This window comes from Odocoileus virginianus, unplaced genomic scaffold, assembly GCF_023699985.2.
Source record: "Odocoileus virginianus isolate 20LAN1187 ecotype Illinois unplaced genomic scaffold, Ovbor_1.2 Unplaced_Contig_18, whole genome shotgun sequence".
In the NCBI taxonomy this organism is placed as follows: Eukaryota; Metazoa; Chordata; class Mammalia; order Artiodactyla; family Cervidae; genus Odocoileus; species Odocoileus virginianus.
The window spans coordinates 569,984-592,493 of NW_027224335.1; the positions used below are offsets into that span (position 1 = coordinate 569,984).

General features: G+C 37.5%; 1 long non-coding RNA gene across 1 annotated transcript in view; it reads right to left on the bottom strand.

Moving 5' to 3' along the window:
* Positions 1-17,947: 17,947 nt before the first annotated feature.
* The window catches only part of LOC139034012 (uncharacterized), a 50,036-nt gene continuing 45,473 nt past the window's right edge, over positions 17,948-22,510 (bottom strand). Inside the window, exon 3 of the long non-coding RNA XR_011486479.1 lies at positions 17,948-18,004. This is a non-coding gene — a long non-coding RNA (uncharacterized lncRNA). The remainder of the gene's footprint in view (positions 18,005-22,510) is intronic.

Below are 22,510 nucleotides of genomic sequence, written 5' to 3' on the forward strand. Positions count from 1 at the left end.
TCGACGTCATCGACCTTATGATCTCCCTACTTGGGGACAGATAAAAACCCTTACTAATCAAACTGAAAACCTGATTTCTCAACAGGGAATGCCTCGGAATCCTGAAAATATTTTTCTTCGCTATGCTTGCTTTGCTTGCTTTTGCTTCCCCCGCTCAGGCTGACTTGATTGATCACACTTACTGGGCTTATATACCTAACCCCCCTTTTTTATTGTAGGTTATAAAATGGACAGATATAAGACCAATCATATCCACTAATGAGTCAACACATATGCCTCCTCCTTAAAACTTGGAGGGGCCCTCTCATCCTGAAGAAAAAGAAAAACTAATTAATATCTTTCTAGGTTATGAAATCCTTCCTTTGTGTATGGGCACAACAAAATTATGCATAAACGTTAGCCGACAAACTTAGGCCTTCCCCTGCCTCCAAAAGAGGACTTTCTGATGCTTCTTAGATTACTTACTGCCCTTTCTTTGTCCATGAATCATGTTTATACTACTAAAACTTTAGGAAAAGAATTAAAGAAAAAACAAAGAACATTATGCAAAGGGTTTACTAATAAGAACTTTAAATATATTCCTGTTCATTGGGACAAATGTCAGGCCAAACCAGGAAAATTAATGTTTATAGCTAATCATACAATTGTCAATTGGGGACCCCATAGTATGTGGTTATTGAACTGCTCAGATGATATTAACAATACTATGTATGATTATATTACTCAAGTAACATGGAAGGTTACTAATACTACAATGGAACATTACCATGACAGAAGACTTCTTGGCTAGCTTGATGATGGAATGGCCCCCACCTCGTCCTCAAATCATCCTTGATAAACAGATTGGGCCTAAACAATGAGACATCTGAAAACTTGCTGCAAACACCAAAGAACTTGGGACTTGGACCAGACATTTCACAGGGACCAATCATAGCTATAGCAATTATTTCTTTCACTATAATCAATCATATTTTATACAAGCCTATGTTCCACTTCCTTTTGTTGTAGCTATAGGAAATTTACAATTCAATAAGACTTTACGTTCTGTAACTTACATAAATTGTAAATTATATACTTGTCTTAACTCCTCTATTTCCTTAAAAATGACTCCCTTTTGATTCTTCAATCTCGACATAATCTATGGTTACCAATAAATCTCCAATGGCCCTGGGAAGAAGGTCCCAAGGCTAGACTTGCTTCCCAGTTATTTACTAAATTGCTCTAGTGATGTAAATGATTCATTGGATGGCTGATTTTTGGCATTATAGGGTTAATAACTATTTGCACCATTGCTGCCATCACTAGCGTTACTTTACAAACCTCAATTCAAACACATAATTTTATCCAAAATTGGACTAAAGATGCTCATATTATGTGGGCCACTCAGGCTCAAATAGATGAGGATATTCAAAAAGAAATACAAGAACTGAGAACAGCCATCAAATGGGTTGGAGATCAATGAACAGATGTACAAAAACAGATGATGCTAAAATGTGATTGAAATTCTACTCAATTTCATGTTACTCCTGTTCATTTCTATAATAGTGGCTACAACTGGAAACAAATCAAGTTTCATTTTTAAAACATATATGATAATGCCTTTCTGAATGTACAGTTATTACAAAAAAGAAATATGTGAAACCTTTTCTAATAATCTGCCCTCTTCCACTAGTATGGGAACTTTAGCTAAACAATTAGCTGATCAATTATCTGGGCTAGACCCACATGGATGGTTTCAAAGCCTTACTCATAACATTGGGTCTAGAACTATAATTTTGGTGATTATCTTAACAGTTGTATTTGTTGTCTGCTGTTGCCTTCATGCAAAGATTGTTAAAACTAAATAGACTCTGATGGTCAGAACTCTTCTTACAAATATTATAAATAAATAAGGGGGAATTGTCAGGGAATGTTTGACGGGAGGATTCCTACGTGCTGTCTCTCATGAGTCCTTTGTCCCTCTTCAAGCGGAACAGCACGCTGCTCCCAGGGACTGAGGTCATTGTGTGAGGCAGGCTTGGGTCTCCTTTAGTAAACATTCTCTTTAGGACAAAACTGCTTAGTCTCGTTCCCCTTTCTTGAGATATGGATTGTGTCCTGACCTTGTGACTAACATTACCCCTTGTTCCCTTGGTAACGGTTGCTGTACGTTTGGTTTTCTGATCTCTATCATTCCCGAAAGAAGTTTCTTGTATTGCAGCCTGTATATACTCATAGAAAAATCATTAAAGCACCTTTGCTCCATCAGAGCTTAGGTCCCCAGGTCTTTTTTTTTTCTCTCTCTCTCTCATTTTTTCTCTCTCTCTCTATCTTTTTCTGGCTGACTCTCTGGAGCGTGGAGACCCGTTGTGCTCACTTTTCTGCCCGGGCTTCTAAGACCCCCTCGAGAGGGTGCCTGGTACCTTGGTGAGCGATGCAAGTCCTGTGTCAAGGACTTTATTGGTCCTCTGCGTAAACCAAGGGATATCAGCCTCTTTCTCTCTTTCACTTTCTTATCGTCGACTCCGTACCACAAGGTTCCGGTCCATTAAAGGACCCCAACAGTGAAGAACTGACTCATTGGAAAAGACTCTGATGCTGGGAAAGATTGAAGGTGGGAGGAAAATGGGATGACAGAGGATGAGATTGCTGGATGACATCACCGACCTGATGCACATGAGTTTGAGTAGGCTCCAGGCATTGGTGATGGACAGGGAAGACTAGCATGCTGCACTCCATGGGGTCACAAAGCGTCAGACAGGACTGAGTGACTGAACTGACTGAACTGAAAAGAGTAGATCTTAAATGTTCTCACCATAAATAAGAAATTGTAATTATGCAAGATGATGAACATGTTCACTAATTTCACTGTGGTAATTATTTTTAATATATAAATGTGTCAAATCATCACATTGTACACTTTAAACTTACACAGCATTATATGTCAACATTACTTCAATAGAGCTTGAAAAAATGGTGCTAGGACAACTGGAAACCCACATTTGAAAAGAAATATTAAGAAGGCAAATGGAAGGAAAAATGTAGAAATGATTATCATTGATAACATAAAAATAACACAAAAAAATCAATAAAAGTAAAAGCTGGTATGTTGACAAGATCAATAAAATTGATAAATCTCTGGCCAGACTGACTAGAAAGAGAGAAGACATCAAATACCAATATCAGGAATAAATGAGGGGCTATTGCTACAGACTCTACAGAGTTTATAGGATAATAAGTAAATATTATAATCAATTCTAGGCCCAGATAAAGTACTCAATACCATTTTTTGCTTATGTGCTCAAGAGTTGCATAGCCAGTCCCCAACTTGATTATTGTCCCAACATTAGCCTTGATTCCCTTCTCTTCCCTCACTAAGAAATTCCCCAAAGTTTGCAATCTAATTTCTTCTTAAGAATTTCTATCAGCTCTTTATTCTAGAGACTTCTCAGAATCTCCAGCAACTGTCTGGTTAAATTAAACTAGTTTTCAACCTAACCTATATCAGTGTTTTATTTATGTTGGGTCAGGGAAATTTGTTTTCAACTTTTGTGAAAGTGAATAAGAACTATGTTTCCAGGTGCCTCCTATAAGGGATCCCTTATAGGGAAGGATCCTTTGTTGAAGACCTAGTTTGGGGAGTAATCATGCAATATGGGGCTTAGACAGATATAAATTCTGAAGATGCAGTGTACATAGGGAAAAGAATTAAGCTATCAGTGGATGATATTTAATATGTGGAATTAGGTGAGTGAGGTTGATAGAGAGGTCATCTCTAGTTTTTAGGTTCTTGGCCAGAATTGAAAAAAACAGAAGTTTCTGTTATCTTCCAGAGATCAGAAAAACTATAGCAAACTCCATGAATCCTTAGCATCTCTGAGGCAGATGACTGGTAAGAGAAAATAGAAACCTCTGCAAAACCCATATTTACCAAAACCAATGTATAAACCATGATAGCTGGGAAAAAATGGCTTTTGCTTCCCTTGCACCTTCCAAACCTCACATGATTTTGTCACCTTTTTAGCTGAATACATAAAAACATTGACATTCCTTCTGACAAGGAGGTCGAAGTTGAGGGGAAAAAAATATATTTTCTAGGTCTCCAGCCACTGAGATTCATGCGAGGGAAAAAAAGAAATGACTGGGAATGAATGTTCATTGCAAGGAAAACACAATATCTCTTTTATAGTGTTTTGGGAACTATAGTTACATGCAAATATCGTTTCATTTTGTCAAGAACTTGCCCTACAGTGAGTGCACCTAGTATCTAGGTTATGTTTCCTTGTTTTAATATGGACTCTTTAAAATAAGTTTATTACATTAGATATTTAAAATAAGCAGACTTTTTTTCTCAATTTTTTGGACATTTGAGATATATTAGCTAACATGAGCACAGGTTTTGAAGTATGAAAGGACTGAGTTAAACCTTAGTGCAGCACCTTCCTAGCTGTGTGACTTGGGGAAAGTGATCTTTCTTTTCCAAATCTTAATTTCTTGACATCAGTAAAATTGTAATAAAAAACAGCCATGTCACAGGGTTTTTGTGATATTTAGCAGTAAGACTGCCTCCCATTCATTACCTTGCTGAGAGAGAGAGATCTTGTGCTTTGGTTATGGAGATGACCAAATGCATGACACCCAACACTGACCAGATGAGATCAACAGTAGTTTATCAGTTGCCTATATTCATAACCTGCGGGAGGAGGACACATCATGCCATGCAGGCTCACACAGGGCATGTACTCGGGAACAGAGTAGACAACTAGTACTGTGTGAAGCAGGTTTTGTAGTAATAAGAGGGTAGAGTGCCTATTTCCATGAGAAGATTTGATTGGCTTGTTTGAATAATTCTGCAGGCATTCACAGAAGTGAAACATGATATTCAGGGATAAGCAGGAACTGTATCATTCTGATAAGGAAGGCTGTTTGGCTAAGGGATCATATCCATGGGATAACTGGAGAAGGGAACTGATGGTTCAGTCATTCAAGGCCCTCCTAATTTCACCATATGTCAAGGCAATACATAATATTGAAGCTAAATTTTAGATATTGCATCACAGATCCACAGTTCTGTCATATGGCTGGAATTTTTCAATAGGCATCTTGATAACTACAAAAACAGAAAAAAAAAGTTTTAAGTTGAGGGTGATTCCTTCTGAGATGTAGGTTGATATTGAAAACTATTAGATTAAAGCAAAAGAGAAGCTCATAAACTAAACATCTAATTGACACTGATAGGGATAGAATAGGATAGTTATACAGGTACTTGTAGAAGTACCAGTAGGGTAATATAGATAGAGAGGGAAACCTAGGAAACTTTGGGAGACCAAGACAATTAGAGATACCAAAGGAACATTTCATGCAAAAATGGGCTCGATAAAGGACAGAAATGGTAGGGACCTAACAGAAGCAGAAGATATTAAAAAGAGGTGGCAAGAATACATAGAAGAACTGTACAAAAAAGATTTTCATGACCAGATAATCACGATGGTGTGATCACTCACCTAGAGCCAGACATCCTGGAATGTGAAGTCAAGTGGGCCTTAGGAAGCATCACTATGAACAAAGTTAGTGGAGGTGATGGAATTCCAGTTGAGCTGTTTCAAATCCTAAAAGATGATGCTGTGAAAGTGCTGCATTCAATATGCCAGCAAATTTGGAAAACTCAGCAGTGGCCACAGGACTGGAAAAGGTCAGTTTTCATTCCAATCCCAAAGAAAGGCAATGCCAAAGAATGCTCAAACTACCACACAATTGCACTCATCTCACACACTAGTAAAGTAATGCTCAAAATTCTCCAAGCCAGACTTCAACAACATGTGAACCATAAAATTCCAGATGTTCAAGCTGGTTTTAGAAAATGCAGAAGAACCAGAGATCAAATTGCCAACATCCGCTGAATCATCAAAAAAGCAAGAGAGTTCCAGAAAAACATCTATTTCTGCTTTATTGACTATGCCAAAGCTTTCGACTGTGTGGATCACAATAAACTGTGGAAAATTCTGAAAGAGATGGGAATACCAGACCACCTGACCTGCCTCTTGAGAAACCTGTATGCAGGTCAGGAAGCAACAGTTAGAACTGGACATGGAAGAACAGACTGGTTCCAAATAGGAAAAGGAGTACATCAAGTCTGTATATTGTCACCCTGCCTATTTAACTTATATGCAGAGTACATCATGAGAAACGCTGGGCTAGAGGAAACACAAGCTGAACTCAAGACTGTCAGGAGAAATATCAATAACCTCAGATATGCAGATGACACCACCCTTATGGCAGAAAGCAAAGAACTAAAGAGTCTCTTGATGAAAGTGAAAGAGGAGAGTGAAAAAGTTGGCTTAAAGCTCAACATTCAGAAAACTAAGATCATGGCATCCAGTCCCATCACTTCATGGCAAATAGATGGGGAAACAGTGGAAACAGTGACTGACTTTATTTTTGGGGGCTCCAAAATCACTGCAGATGGTGATTGCAGCCATGAAATTAAAAGATGCTTACTCCTTGGAAGGAAAGTTATGACCAACCTAGACAGCATATTAAAAAGCAGAGACATTACTTTATCAACAAAGGTCCATCTAGTCAAGACTGTGGTTTTTCCAGTAGTCATGTGTGGATGTGAGAGTTGGACTATAAAGAAAGCTGAGCACCAAAGAATTGATGCTTTTGAACTGTGGTGTTGGAGAAGACTCTTGAGAGTCCCTTGGACTGCAAGGAGATCCAGCCAGTCCATCCTAAAAGAGATCAGTCCTGGGTGTTCACTGGAAGGACTGATGTTGAAGTTGAAACTCCAATACTTTGGCCACCTGATGCAAAGAGTTGACTCATTTGAAAAGACCCTGATGCTGGGAAAGATTGAGGGTGGGAGGAGAAGGGGACAACAGAGGATGAGATGGTTGGATGGCATTACTGACTCAATGGACATGAGTTTGGGTAAACTCCGGGAGTTGGTGATGGACAGGGAGGCCTGACATGCTGTGGTTCATGGGGTCGCAAGAGTCAGACACGACTGAGTGACTGAACTGAACTGAACTGTAAGTTAATGATGGCTCAAGAAAGCTATGGCAATGTTGTGGAAGGAAGCAGGCTTGCCTAACTATAAAGCCATAAATAAAAGCACGAGATATTCCCAAGGCCATTAATGAAAGAAAAATGTCATCACCCTTCTACTGATACAATAATCCTAGTCTGACCTCACAGGATCAGACACTCTCCTGCCTGATACAGAAAATGAGGAATTAGTGATGTAAGCTTCATGTCTCCTTGAAAAAGGTGATTTTTCCCCCTCCCCTTTCCTTATAAAACTATAGCCCACTTAATCCTCTGGGCAGAGTTCCCTCACCTGCCCACTTGCATCTCTTACAAGTGTCCTATATTAATAAATCTATTTCTTGCCTCTCACTGAATTCCTTCTTCACTGAGACACAAAGAATATGAACCTCAGTAAGTCCAGACACTAGGTTAGTGATTCTAATTAAAATATTGTGTTCTGAGTCCCAAGCAGGGTTTTTGCTGAGTCCTAGAATATGGGTTCAAGTCCCAATGTGAGGTGAATGGTTTTAATACCATCTCCTACAGAACATTGCTGTAATTTGGGATGACTAAAACACAGCTACATATTGGGAAAAAATGGTCCTGAAATACACAGCCTGAAATAAAAAGGGCTGAGCTGCTTTCCTTCCAGACAGATTCCAAAAAAAATAATGCCTAAATCAAAGCCTGTGGTTATAACCTCTCTACCATTAGTGCCTGCTAATGAGGCATCACTCCAGAATAGGTTGATTGTACAGAGAGACACTTAAAAGCTTTTACAAATGAACAGGGAATGCAAGCCACTTTACTTACTGACCTTACATTCTGGGGCCAAAAGGATAAGCATACTTGTGTGAGCTTTTCTTTCTTTCTTTCTTTTTTCAATTTCAGGACTCTGTGAGATTTCTGAAGCTGCCTGATGACCCTGGGAAATATAAACACTCTTTTCTCCTAGTCTTGTTTGGTGTCCCTGGGGGAAAGAAAAACATCCTCCCTACTTTCAGAGTAAAAAGGACTATATCAGGAAAAGCTTCAGAGTGTGAATTATTATGTCAGACTGCAGGTACCATATACAGTCTTTGCACTATGTACCAGACTCTGTGCCAGATGTGCCACCAAATTCTGTCACTATCCTACCAGACTTGAAGTGTAACTCATATGATGCCTGTTTAAATAAGGAGCTATGACTCAGAAAGGTCAGGTAACTACAAGTTAAGGCATGCCATTCAGAACCTGGTCAGTGTATGGTTTTCTGTGCTACATGTTATAAATTATTGTTCAAATGTTAATTTTTAAATTTGTCTCTAGGGAAAGGCCCATACAGGAATATTCTCATAAGTATGTTTGTTATTGCTCATAAAGAGCAGATTCAGTTCAGGAGTTAAGGAAAATGGTAATGGTCTTATTTTATTGTTACACAGAAAACAGTTATTTTTGTCATTATTATTATTCTAAAAAATTTTCTTTGAGCACCTGCCAAGCCCAGTGTTAGGTACTCTCCCATTGTTATCCCAGTTGGCCTTCAGAATATTCCTTCAGAGCAATGATTATCATTCTCAGTTTACAGTGAGAAAATTATGATGCTGACTGTTTAATGGCCTGTCACATTGTAGTGGTATGCCAGAGCTGGCTCACACTGGCTCTTGAGAGCTGACTGTATGCATCTCTCCCTTGAAATTGGCTATTTTGGTGGACTATTTCCACCATGGAAACCAGAAAACTATAAAACATGTACTCCCAGGCCTCTCCTTCTTCCCTTGCTGGTTTTTAAACATTTACCAGCATATCACTGACCAAGTTAAATTCCAACTTTAGTTTTTTCAGCTATTAACTATATGATCTCAGGTAAATTGCTTATCCTCTCTGAGCTTCACTTTCCTAATATTTCAAATCAGTAATTCATTGTATTGTCTATGTCATTATGTGGATTTAACCGTTTGTATTCCCTTGGATTTGGCAGTAAATTAAGCCAGTTCCCGAATATAGTTAATATCCTATAAATAGCGATTTTTTCAACTTTCTCCAGAAAAATCTACCATGAAAAAGTTTGATAAAAGACTTTGTGCATTCAGTGAATGTAACATGCTAAAACCATCAGGAAGAGACTATACTATAGAGGAGGAGCACTTGAAGCACTCACTTGCCAAATATCTGTCAGAACCACTTTCTTTAATATGCATATTAACAGTATGTGAAAGTAATAGTTGCTCAGTTGTGTCCGATCTTTGCAACCCCATAGACTGTATGTAGTCTTGGTTCATGGAATTCTCCAGGCAAGGATACTGGAGTAGGTTGCCATTCCCTTCTCCAGGCGATCTTCCTGACCCAGGGATTGAACCCAGGTCTCCCGTACTGCAGGCAGATTCTTTACCATCTGAGCCACCAGGGACCTTGCTAATCTCCTCCTTCCTGAGTTGCTCTAAGAAAAGCCAACGAAGTGCCCCTTTTCACAAAATATTAGAATGACTTGAGGCCGTCTGAATGACCGTTGAATTAGAACAAAATTAAAACCAATTCTTATTTTCTTATAGGGACAATTAATAATCTCAGACAAAATACTCCAAAATGATAAGTTACAGTGTTATTTACCATAGCATTTTGAGTTCTTTTCAATAGGACTTGGTCTCTGCCATAATTCCAGAAATATAACTTTGTGGCCTACATTTTAATTACAATGTTGTATACTGAAGGCTGCCTAAAGTAGCAAAGAATTAAGAATTTTTCCTCATTTTTGAAATTGTTCTTATTTTCTATAGGTCATTTATTCACCTAAGGATTTGGAAATAAATTTTATTTTTTAAATAAATAAATGTGTAAGTATTCATTAAGCATTTCTGATATATCCAGATACGTTCAAATAGAATAACTAGCATGTATACACATAAGCAGACACACACACACACACACACACACATATAAACTGACACATAAACTGAATTATATTAGATGTTTTGCTGGCAAAGGGGTTTTAATAAAACCTTTGTAATGAAGGAATTTATTGCAGCATTCATTATAACTATAAAAATTGAAAACAAAAACTACAGCCTAAGAATTATGTGAGTCTAAGGAATCCAGACACATCCTGGGTCAGTCCTGTGGTTATTCTAGAGCCTGATCCAGAGAATCAGACTGCTCTCTGCCAAGGAAATAGAGAAACCTTTATCAAACCCACGTTCCTACTCTAGATCCAGGAGCTCTCATCAACTTTTTCTTTGGGTCACAAACAACTAGAGGTAACACCCCAAGGCTCTGACATTTTCAATCTCTGTGACCTTTAACAAGACATTCAATCACTCTGAGCCTATTTCTTCATCTGTTGTGTGGGTGAAACACCTGCTTTGCAGATTGGTTCTGAAGACTTAATGGAGTAATATACATAAATTATTTGACATGGTGGAGGAAGGGTGCCAATAAACAACATAATTTCCTCTTCTCTTTCTCTTACTGCATATTCTATCCCTTGGCTTCAGCTACGAGCTCAGATTCATTATTCCTTGAAGCTTATCTCATCTCAAATCACTGCTGCTTCAAGTTTCCTTGATCTGGCTACTCAGTTTCTAAACACAGTAGAAAGATTTTTGCTAACCCAAAGGCAAAGTTTCTGGTCACAGCTTCAGTTTAGAAGGCAATTTTCTAATTATATGGTTCCCCACAATTTACCACATCTCTTTTCAGTTAAAATCTATGAACATTTTCTGTGTGCCCACCATGAGCTGAGTCTTGTGCCCATCCTTATCTCCTACATTTCCTGCAGGTCAGCAGCTCACTGTCCCTACTCCCTCCCTCCATAGAAGCCTCTAGATCTTCTAGACTCTATCTCCTCCCCTAGTCCTTTACACAAGGAAGATAATTTTCATCTCTCAGAACTCTGATCTGCATTCTCACTCCAAGAAACTAGATCACAAAGAGCCCTCCTCAGATGCTCACTTCTTAATACTTCTCACAAAGGTGTAGACAACAATTATTTTGTGTTCTCAGAAAGACTTCAAACTATCCATTTTTTCCCTCTGTTCCATCAGGCCTCAGTGCTGAATGTATTGACAGTGGGCAACAGGATGTGGGGAGTCCCTGTGGGTTGAGGAGCTGCTGAAAGTGTAAAGAGGAGATGACCTGAAAACCAAGGAAGCCTGGATCAGTGATAAAAAAGGGAAAGAATTCCCTCCTCTAGTCAGTAAATTTTCACTTGATGCCAGCCCCTGTATGCCAGCTGTTGTACTGTACTATTGTACTTTTCAAGGTACTGTACTGTAAGATTAAAAATGTTTATTTTTTGTGTTTTTTATGTACATATTATTTGTGTGAAAAGTATTATAAACCCATTACAGTACAGTACTATACTGTACAGTACTGTATAGCTGATTGTGTTTAGTTGAGTATTTAGGCTAACTTTGTTGGATTTGCAAACAAATTGGACTTATGAGCATGCTCTCGGAACAGAACTCATTCATCTGTAGGGGACTTACTGTAATAAAGTTAGGGACAGTGCACTCCATGTGGGCCTTAGCATCTAAAAATTTTGAGTTAGACTTCAGATTCTCCCTTATGCTAGCTGTGTGACACTGGGCTATTGCCTAATTACCCTGGCTCTTAATCTCAACTGTTGTCATGGGAAGAACATTTTTCTAGAAGAGCTATCATAACTATTGAAAGAGAGAAGGTATATAGTTAGTATAATGTACATACTAGCTTGGGCTTCCCAGGTGACTCAGTGGTAAAGAATCTACCTGCCAATGCAGGAGATGCAGATTTGATCCCTGGGTCAGGAAGATCCCCCGGAGAAGGAAATGGCAACCCACTCCAGTATTCTTGCCTGGAGAATCCCACGGACAGAGAAACCTGGCAGGCTACACTCCAAAGTGTTGCAAAGAGTTGAACATGACTGAGCACACATGCACATGCATGCACATACTAGCATACTATTACCTGTACTGAATCTTAATTTCACTTTAAAATATTTCATAATATTATTTTGTGTTCTTAATTTTTAATCTTAGAGTTATGTTTCACTTTATTTTTTTTATTTTTCCATTTATTTTTATTAGTTGGAGGCTAATTACTTTACATCATTGCAGTGGTTTTTGTCATACATTGACATGAATTAGCCATGGATTTACATGTATTCCCCATCCCATCCCCCCTCCCACCTCCCTCTCCACCTGATCCCTCTGGGTCTTCCCAGTGCACCAGGCCCGAGCACTTGTCTCATGCACCCAACCTGGGCTGGTGATCTGTTTCACCCTAGATAATATACATGTTTCGATGCTGTTCTCTTGAAACATCCCACCCTCGCCTTCTCCCAGAGTCCACAAGTCTGTTCTATATGAGATGGATGAAACTGGAGCCCATTATACAGAGCGAAGTAAGCCAGAAAGATAAAGACCATTACAGTATACTAACACATATATATGGAATTTAGAAAGATGGTAATGATAACCCTATATGCAAAACAGAAAAAGAGACTCAGATGTATAGAACAGACTTATGTTTCACTTTAAAAGATTTTTTTTAATTTCAAAAATGAAAACATTTAATGAAAGTACAGATTGTGCACAGATAAAGCAAAAACCATTAAGAGCGACACTTGAATGATTGAGATAAAAGAAAAGCTGAAGTAAATCATTACATGTACTATAAATACTAGCTTCAGTGTGGAATGCCAAAGATAATGAGCATTTCTTTGCTCTCAAAAACTCACAGCTGATTAAAAAGAATAATTTGCTTGATACCTGTACTTAAGAGTAAACTATGTGGTGCCTACATCCATAAGAACTTCTGAACTGTGTCCTTACTGGGTGAATGATTTTCTTATCAACGTTACTCAAAAAGAAAATAACTAGTTCAAAATTTAGTGGAGCTTAACCGGACTTAGTGAACTGGATGCTAGATTTACAAAGACCAACTAAATTTTGCCCTTGCCCTCAAGGATCTCATAATCAAGTAGGGGAAACAAACACCTGTAATCAGTGAGTATTTATCGAGTGAATACAATGTCAGGAACTGTTCTATAATCAATATCACACAGCTAGTTACCTAGTGGTAGTGCTAAAGTCAATTTTCAATTCTGGGTCTCTTGACTCCAACCTGCAATATGTTTTCATTTCTAGCCTCCAAAAGATGTCCCATGGCTCTTTTGGTTCTACTTAAAATCTGTTGATGTCTCTAAAGAAACTTCCTGGCACCTCTCACAGGGGAACCTTGGAGATGAAAGACTGGGCCAACTGTAAGTGGCTGAAGGCACCGAGCCAGGCATTTCATTGCCCCTTTACAAAATAACAACTGTTTCTGAGAAACTGTTCTCTTAGCATTGGACCCCACTGAGATGGCAGAAGCATTGGACCCCACTGAGATGGCAGAAACAAAGGGGCAACTGGAGTTTTACAGCCCTTTATACTTGGTAAAATCCCTTCCACAGAAGGGCCCACTATTGTAGCTCTCACTTTCCAAGCTCTCCACTCATTCCTACTGTAAACAAAAAGAACAAAGAGTGTTGCTCATCATCTCGTTATGCAGAGGGTTAAGTTGCAACCCACTGCAGTAGCCCACTGACAATGTACACTTAGGAGAATACAGGGTGGGAAAAAAAGGATGTAATATTCTGTGCTTTGGATATATGGGCCCCACATAGTTAAGATGCATAACTAAGGAAGAATTTCAGTGATGCCAGATTCTTGCATCTTTTCATACATAGAAAAGCATTAGATGCGTTAACTTGAAGTATGTTCTTTGTAATTAGAAGTCATTTCCTACCAGGATGTATGCTTGACTACAGGCATTTCCCAGCCAAAAAAAATCATATATATCCTGGCTCCTCCCCTATTTCTTCAGAGCAGCTCCTCAGAGCTATCTGAGAAGCTGTCTCTGGGGCTGTAGTCCTCAGTAAGGTCCCTGAATAAAACTTAACTCACAACTTTTACATTATGCATTTTTCTTTAAATTGACACTAATATAAAACACACTACTTATCTGTGTTTTGACTAAGAGTGACCTGGTTCTTTTTTTTTTTCATTTATTTTTATTAGTTGGAGGCTAATTACAATATTGTAGTGGTTTTTGTCATACATTGACATGAATTAGCCATGGATTTACATGTATTCCCCATCCTGATCCCCCCCTCCCACCTCCCTCTCCACCTGATCCCTCTGGGTCTTCCCAGTGCACCAGGTCCGAGCACTTGTCTCATGCATCCAACCTAAGCTAAGCCTTGCTGTATGCCTGGATTTTTACAGACATGAGTTGTTTTGGAAACAGGATGACTGTCTCATTGGGAAATTATACCGGCCACTATGTATGAAATAATTGTTGCCATAATGAGTGGAAAAAGGATCACCTTTAGTGTCCACATATTTAGTGTAAGTCTCAGTTCCACCATTCACTATTTAGTTATTTACCCTCTCAGCAACACTGAGAAAGCCCCACTGAGAAAAAAATATGTATATGCTATATATATATTTATGTATAATTATATATAATAAATGATATGTAAATTTGCATGGCACAGAGTAGATCATCAAAAATGTTATGATTTGTTAATCTGTTTATATTTCTCCCCCAACTACTCTTAACATCTTGATGGAAGGATTTCTATATAATCCATATCTGCACCTTCACACCTAGCACAGCACCTAATATGTACTTGCTGTCAGTGTATTCTAGGTGATCAAATACAAAGAGGATCTCTTCCTCTGCAAGATAATATGATTCCATTAGGAAGTTCTTTTCAAAGCTTGTATCCAGCGCTTCTATGAAAACTAACTAACCCACCAAACAGAAAACTTTTAACTTGGTTATTTTTACTTGAGGCTTTGATTTGGATGCTGCTAGACGTGGGCCAGATTTGTCTCTTTCCATTCTACACTAGACTGGGTGATAAACACACCCAGTAGTTAAGGTATATAAAGGCAACTATGATGACAATATCATCATACCCCAAAATGTCACAGAATCCCTTGTGAAGGTGAAGATTTTATCAAAATGGCTGCATGGGGTGATGGCAAAACAGACTATCCTCTTTTCTGAGTAATTATGTGAAGTTTTATGCATGCTGACAGAACTGAGGCTCCAACTGTTTAAACAGTTTGTCCAGCTATTTACACAGCTATTAACTGCTAGGAATGTAACTGGAATGCAGATCAGTATTATGATAAAACTCAAGATCATTCATTATATCCTGTGAAGAAGAAAAAACCAACATAGTCAACACCATCCAGGGTTGTGGTGTTTTTAAGGAAGTGAGGGCCTTATTTAAGTTGCAAACCTCTATACACCACCAAAAATATCATAACAAAAAGACAACTCAATTAAATAATTCTTTAGATAAGTCATGGTGGTGGTGCAAGGAGCATAGGCTGGGGACCCAGAAAAACTTGAAATCAAATTCCAACTACCCTCTAATCTTTGGTCTCCTTTTATATAATTAGCAGTAATAGCAAAATGTTATGAGAATTAATGATGAAGTGCTTAGCACAGGACCTGGCACATAGATTATCCTCAGCCAATGCTGGATGACTTAAATCCTCCCATTTTCTTCTACCTAGCCAATGTAAAGCATTGAACCCCTTGACCACAGATTTAATTTCTACAACAAAGGCAAGTTTTGTGGTCATTTTTGTCTCTCTTCTTTGTGGTGAAGTTAAAAGATGGGGGTTAAAGTTCAAAGCAGTTGGCAAATAATACTTAAGCAACATTATCAAATTATTGAATAATTATTGCAAATCCAGACATTGGAATGCCAAGGTTTTAAAAACAATTTGACTCTTCTTAAACTATGCATTCTTCCAATGCTCTTCAAATAGGTGAATATTAATATGGCTATGTTGAGTTTTACAAATAAAATACCATTGACATTTTATTTAGGATTATTGTGAAGTTTATAACCCTTGTGCTCTGGAAATAAGGTTTTATCTACCATTATTATTAGATCACCTGCCTATCCCGTAACTCCCCTCCTATGTTAGCACGTCTTTCTCTTCCTTTCCCTTCCCTTTTTAAAATTAACTTTTATTGGAGTATAGTTGCTTTACAATGTTGTGTTAGTTTCTTCCCCTTGTCTTTGGCACAGACATTTGTAAAGATTGGAGGGGCATAATGGGTTGTGAAAGTGTTGAATTTTTCAATTATAACGAATTATACAAAAGGACACATAGATGAGACATGGGAACCCTGCCTGATGACTATGAGGGATCCTTGGCTAGAACCTGGAGACTTTATAATCTGAGATTATAATCTGTGATTCTTTCCTTATCACCCCAGTCACCACCTCCATCATCCTTAGCTCTGCAAAACTGATAAACTGTCTCTCCATTTATCATTCAAACCTTGTTTCAAAACTCTCAATTTTATCACTTCTCTTTAACTACTGTGAATGCCATCATTTTTCTATTATGTTTTGTATGTGGTTCTTGCTGATACACATACAAGTTATTGATAGTTTAAATAGTTGCTTTTTATTCTAGCCTTTTATAGAATACATATGTACCAAGGCATTTTGTGTTGTTTCTAATGTGTTTTCCAATAATACACTCTCATCATCCTTGAGCAATGATTATTTTTTCTCCATCCTGAAAGTTATAGGTTTCATTTCTTTTTAATATCTTTTCATGGTGGAGAGAATTTCTAAAGCAATATTAGGTAGTGGGGATAATGAGCATATTTGTCTTGGTCCTAATTTTAATAGAATTTTCTCCAGTGGTGGTTAAAAAATCATTTTGTGTCTTTTTACAGAAAAAAAAAAAACTCACCTCAATGTGGCCCTCTACAAATCTACTTTTAAAGTACACAGTGTTTTTTTAAAAAATGCGAATAGGTGCTGAATTATTTTTGAGTGCCTTTGGAAAATCTATTGCATACTTAAAATAATTTAAATCTGTGTAATACAGTCTTCAAATCTACTTGGACAATATATATTTCAGTTTGTTCAAATCATCTTTTATTCTTACTCCATTTAATATTTGTTTTCATATAGGACCCACATCTCTTTTACATTATTCTTAGATATTTTGTTTTTATTGCTAGTGTCACTAAGTCATTATTTATGATATATTGGGAAATAGCAATCTGGGAGTCATGTGTACAGATGATTTGCCAAGCACTTTGACTAAGAGATTTATTTCTCCATTAACTCATTTTTCTCGGTATACCATCAAATTGCTTATAAATAATGAATTACTTAACCAGTGTTATGCTTGTTAGTACACATTTTAATTTTGTGGGGAAACCTATATGGACTGTTTATGCTTTTTATCCCCCAAATCTGCATTGTTTATGTTTTACTTTAAAAATTAATGTTTTAATCAAAAAATGAACTAAAATATCTAAGACAAAAACCATATATTGCATACTTGCTAAAAATGTAAAATATAGAAATATTCACCCATTATAAATAAACAGAAAAAATGATTGAACGGGAATATACGAAAATGTTATGAATGGTTGCTTTGCTTTTTTCCCGTTTCTAAATATATTAATGACTTTCTATTCTCACAACTAAAAAATACTATTAAAATAATATTACTAAAGTGAGTCAAACAAATAAAAATTATCTTTAGCCACTCATTAGTCTGGCACACTGAAACAGAAAAAAGCTAGCATGTAATGAGTTGGACAATATATATCAATCATTCTAACAGACTTTATTTCCAGTGATCTTTATTGGAACAGGAATTAGACCTTGGTCCATTCTAGATACTTATAAAATGAACCTCCATCAAGCTCCAGTCAGTGAAATTTCAAGCTTTTACTAGCTGTATGTGATGAGCAGCAAATGAAATCTAGAACATGAACAGGAATGTGACAAAGTCTTCATTTCTATTTGTTTACGTCCATCCCTCAAAATGGACTTCAGCTGTGATAGTTTTTCTCAGAACCCTCAGTATATCACTTGAAATGTGTGATGAAGAAAACACAAATCTGGAAGAGCATATATGGATTCAAATATGTACTTACCCATTTCTTAACCTTGGAGCAGTGCCTTGCTGAGTCTCATTTTCTTCTTCTTCATCTGTAAAATGGCGCCAATAATAATTATTAGAGAAACAATGTAATCAGGACCTAGGTAGCATACTTGTTTATCAATACTACCCTTGACTATTCTTGAATAGAAGGAAAACATCGAGTAACACAAAATATCCATATTTGGCAAGGACATCATTTTCATACTTACAAATGAACAAGAGAGTAACTGGAAATTCACACATAAAGGACAAACACATCCATAGTCATAATCTCTCACAGAAATACCATACATAAAATCATCATCATTTTTTTTTTTTTGCCTCACTGATCCATTTCACACTGGGAATGGAAGGAAAGACAACTAAGGATGATACCTTCCCTCTAGAGAGTTAAAAGGTGGAAGAAGTAAGCATACAGAGCACAAGTGGAGGGAACTGTCTTAGGTGGGAGAAAGGAAATCTCTTCCACTGTACTTGAATTCCTTTCAAGTAGAAGGATGGATGTTATGATCAATTTCAAAATGGAAGAAAGGGTTACATCCCTTTCCAACATGACTTTGAAGCTCCTCACATCAAGAAATGTAATCTTTTTCTCCATACTTGAATTGGGGCTGGTCTTGTGGCTTGGTTTGACTAATAAAGTGCTGAATAAGTGGTATTGTGCTAATTCTGAGTATTGTTGTTCAGTCACTCAGTCGCGTCTGACTCTTTGCAACCCCATAGACTATAGCACTCCAGGCCTCCTGTCCTTCACCATCTCCCAGAGCCTGCTCAAACTCATGTCCATTGAGCTGGTGATGCCATCCAACCATCTCATCCTCTGTTGTCCCCTTCTCCTCCTGCCTTCAATCTTTCCCAGCATCAGGGTCTTTTCTAATGAGTCAGCTCTTCACATCAGGTGGCCAAAGTATTGGAGCTTCAGCTTCAGCATCAGTCCTTCCAATGAATATTCAGGACTGATTTCCTTTAGGATTGACTGGTTTGATCTCCTTGCAGTCCAAGGGACTCTCAAGAGTCTTCTCCAACACCACAGTTCAATTCTATGGTGCTCAGCTTTCTTTATAGTCCAACTCTCACATCCATACATGACTACTAGAAAGTCCATAGCTTTGACTATATGGACTTTCTCAGCAAACTGCTGTCTCTGCTTTTTCATATGCTGTCTAGGCTGGTCATAGCTTTTCTTCCAAGGAGTAAGTGTTTTTAATTTCATGACTGCAGTCACCATCTGCAGTGATTTTTGGAGCCCAAGAAAATAAAGTCTGTCACTGTTTCCATTGTTTCCCCATCTTTGCCATGAAGTGATGGGACTAGATGCCATGATCTTCATTTTTTTAATGTTAAGTTTTTTGGTTTTTTTTCATTTATTTTTATTAGTTGGAGGCTAATTACAATATTGTAGTGGTTTTTGTCATACATTGACATGAATTAGCCATGGATTTACATGTATTCCCCATCCCGATTCCCCCCTCCCACCTCCCTCTCCCCCTGATCCCTCTGGGTCTTCCCAGTACACCAGGTCTGAGCACTCGTCTCATGCATCCAACCTGGGCTGGTGATCTGTTTTACCCTAGATAATATACATGTTTCGATGCTGTTCTCTTGAAACATCCCACCCTCGCCTTCTCCCACAGAGTCCAAAAGACTGTTCTATACATCTGTGTCTCTTTTGCTGTCTCACATATAGGGTTATCATTACCATCTTTCTAAATTCCATATATATGTGTTAGTATACTGTATTGGTGTTTTTCTTTCTGGCTTACTTCACTCTGTATAATAGGGTCCAGTTTTATCCACCTCATTAGAACTGATTCAGATGTATTCTTTATAATGGCTGAGTAATATTCCATTGTGTATATGTACCACAGCTTTCTTATCCATTCGTTTGCTGATGGGCATCTAGGTTGCTTCCATGTCCTGGGTATTATAAACAGTTCCGCGATGAACATTCAGGCAAACGAGACTCTTTCAATCTTGTTTCCTTGGTGTGTATGCCCAGCAGTGGGATTGCTGGGTCATACAGCAGTTCTATTTCCAGTTTTTTAAGGAATCTTCACACTGTTCTCTATAGTGGCTGTACTAGCTTGAATTCCCACCAACAGTGTAAGAGGGTTCCATTTTCTCTGCAACCTCTCCAGCATTTATTTTTTGTAGACTTTTTGATAGCAGCCATTCTGACTGGCATGAGATGGTAACTCATTGTGGTTTTGATTTGCATTTCTCTGATAATAAGTGATGTTGAGCATCTTTTCATGTGTTTGTTAGCCATCTGTATGTTCTCTTTGGAGAAATGCCTGTTTAATTCTTTGGCCCATTTTTTGATTGGGTTATTTCTCTGGAATTGAGCTGCAGGACCTGCTTGATTATTTTTGAGGTCAATTCTTTGTCAGTTTCTTCATTTGCTATTATTTTCTCCCATTCTGAAAGCTGTCTTTTCACCTTGCTTACAGTTTCCATCGTTGTGTAAAAGCTTTTAAGTTTAATTAGGTCCCATTTCTTCATTTTTGTTTTGATTTCCATTACTCTGGGATGTGGGTCATAGAGGATCCTGCTGTGATTTATGTTGGAGAGTGTTTTGCCTATGTTTTCCTCTAGGAGTTTTATATTTTCTGGTCTTATGTTGAGATCTTTAATCCATTTTGAGTTTATTTTTGTGTATGGTGTTAGAAAGTGTTCTAGTTTCATTCTTTTACAAGTGGTTGGACAGTTTTCCAAGAACCACTTATTAAAGAGTTTGTCTTTTTTTCACTGTATATTCTTGCCTCCTTCGTCAAAGATAAGGTGTCCATAGGTGTGTGGATTTATCTCTGGGCTTCCTCTCTTGTTCCATTGATCTATATTTCTGTCTTTGTGCCAGTACCATACTCTTAATGACTGTAGCTTTTTAGTATAGCCTGAAGTAAGGCAGGTTGATTCCTCCAGTTCTATTCTTCTTTCTCAAGATTGCTTTGAGTTTTCGGGGTTTTTTGTACTTCCATAAAAATTGTGAAATTATTTGTTCTAGTTCTGTGAAAAATACCATTGATAGCTTGATAGGGATTGCATTGAATCTATAGATTGCTTTGGGTAGTATACTCATTTTCACTGTATTGATTTTTCCAATCCATGAACATGGTATATTTCTCCATCTATTTGTGTCCTCTTTGATTTCTTTCATCAGTTTTACAGTTTTCTATATATAGGTTTTCTGTTTCTTTAGGTAGATATATTCCTAAGTATTTTATTCTTTTCGTTACAACAGTGAATGTAATTGTCCTTATTTTCTCTGTTTTCTCATTGTTAGTGTATAGGAATGCAAGGGATTTCTGTGTGCTAATTTTACATCCTGCAACCTTACTATATTCATTGATTAGCTCTAGTAATTTTCTGGTGGTGTCTTTAGGGTTTTCTATGTAGAGGATCATGTCGTCTGCAAACAGTGAGAGTTTTACTTCTTCTTTTCCAATCTGGATTCCTTTTATTTCTTTTTCTTCTCTGATTGCTGTGGCTAAAACTTCCAAAACTATGTTGAATAGTAGTGGTGAGAATGGGCACCCTTGTCTTGTTCCTGACTTTAGGGGAAATGCTTGCAATTGTTCACCATTGAGGATAATGTTTGCTGTGGGTTTGCCATATATAACTTTTATTATGTTGAGTTATGTTCCTTCTATTCTTGCTTTCTGGAGGGTTTTATCATAAATGGATGTTGAATTTTGTCAAAGGCTTTCTCTTCATCTATTGAGATAATCATATGGTTTTTATTTTTCAATTTGTTAATGTGGTGTATTACATTGATTGATTTGTGGATATTGAAGAATCCTTGGATCCCTGGGATAAAGCCCACTTGGTCATGATGTATGATCTTTTTAATATGTTGTTGGATTCTGTTTGCTAGAATTTTGTTAAGGATTTTTGCATCTATGTTCATCAGTGATATTGGCCTATAGTTTTCTTTTTTTGTGACATCTTTGTCTGGTTTTGGTATTAGGGTGATGGTGGTCTCACAGAATGAGTTTGGAAGTTTACCATCCTCTGCAACTTTCTGGAAGAGTTTGAGTAGGATAGGTGTTAGCTCTACTTTAAATTTTTGGTAGAATTCAGCTGAGAAGCGATCAGGTCCTGGGCTTTTGTTTGCTGGAAGATTTCTGATTACAGTTTCGATTTCTGTGCTTGTGATGGGTCTGCTAAGAATTTCTATTTCTTCCTGATTCAGTTTTGGAAAGATATAGTTTTCTAAGAATTTGTCCATTTCTTCCAAATTGTCTGTTTTATTAGCATACAGCTGCTGATAGTAGTCTCTTATGATCCTTTGTATTTCTGTGTTGTCTGTTGTGATTTCTCCATTTTCATTTCTAATTTTGTTGATTTGATTCTTCTCCCTTTGTTTCTTGATGAGTCTGGCTAATGGTTTGTCTATTTTATTTATCTTCTCAAAGAACCAGCTTTTAGCTTTGTTGATTTTTGCTATGGTCTCTTTTGTTTCTTTTGCATTTATTTCTGCCCTAATTTTTGTGATTTCTTTCCTTCTACTAACCCTGGGGTTCTTCATTTCTTCTTTTCTAGTTGCTTTAGGT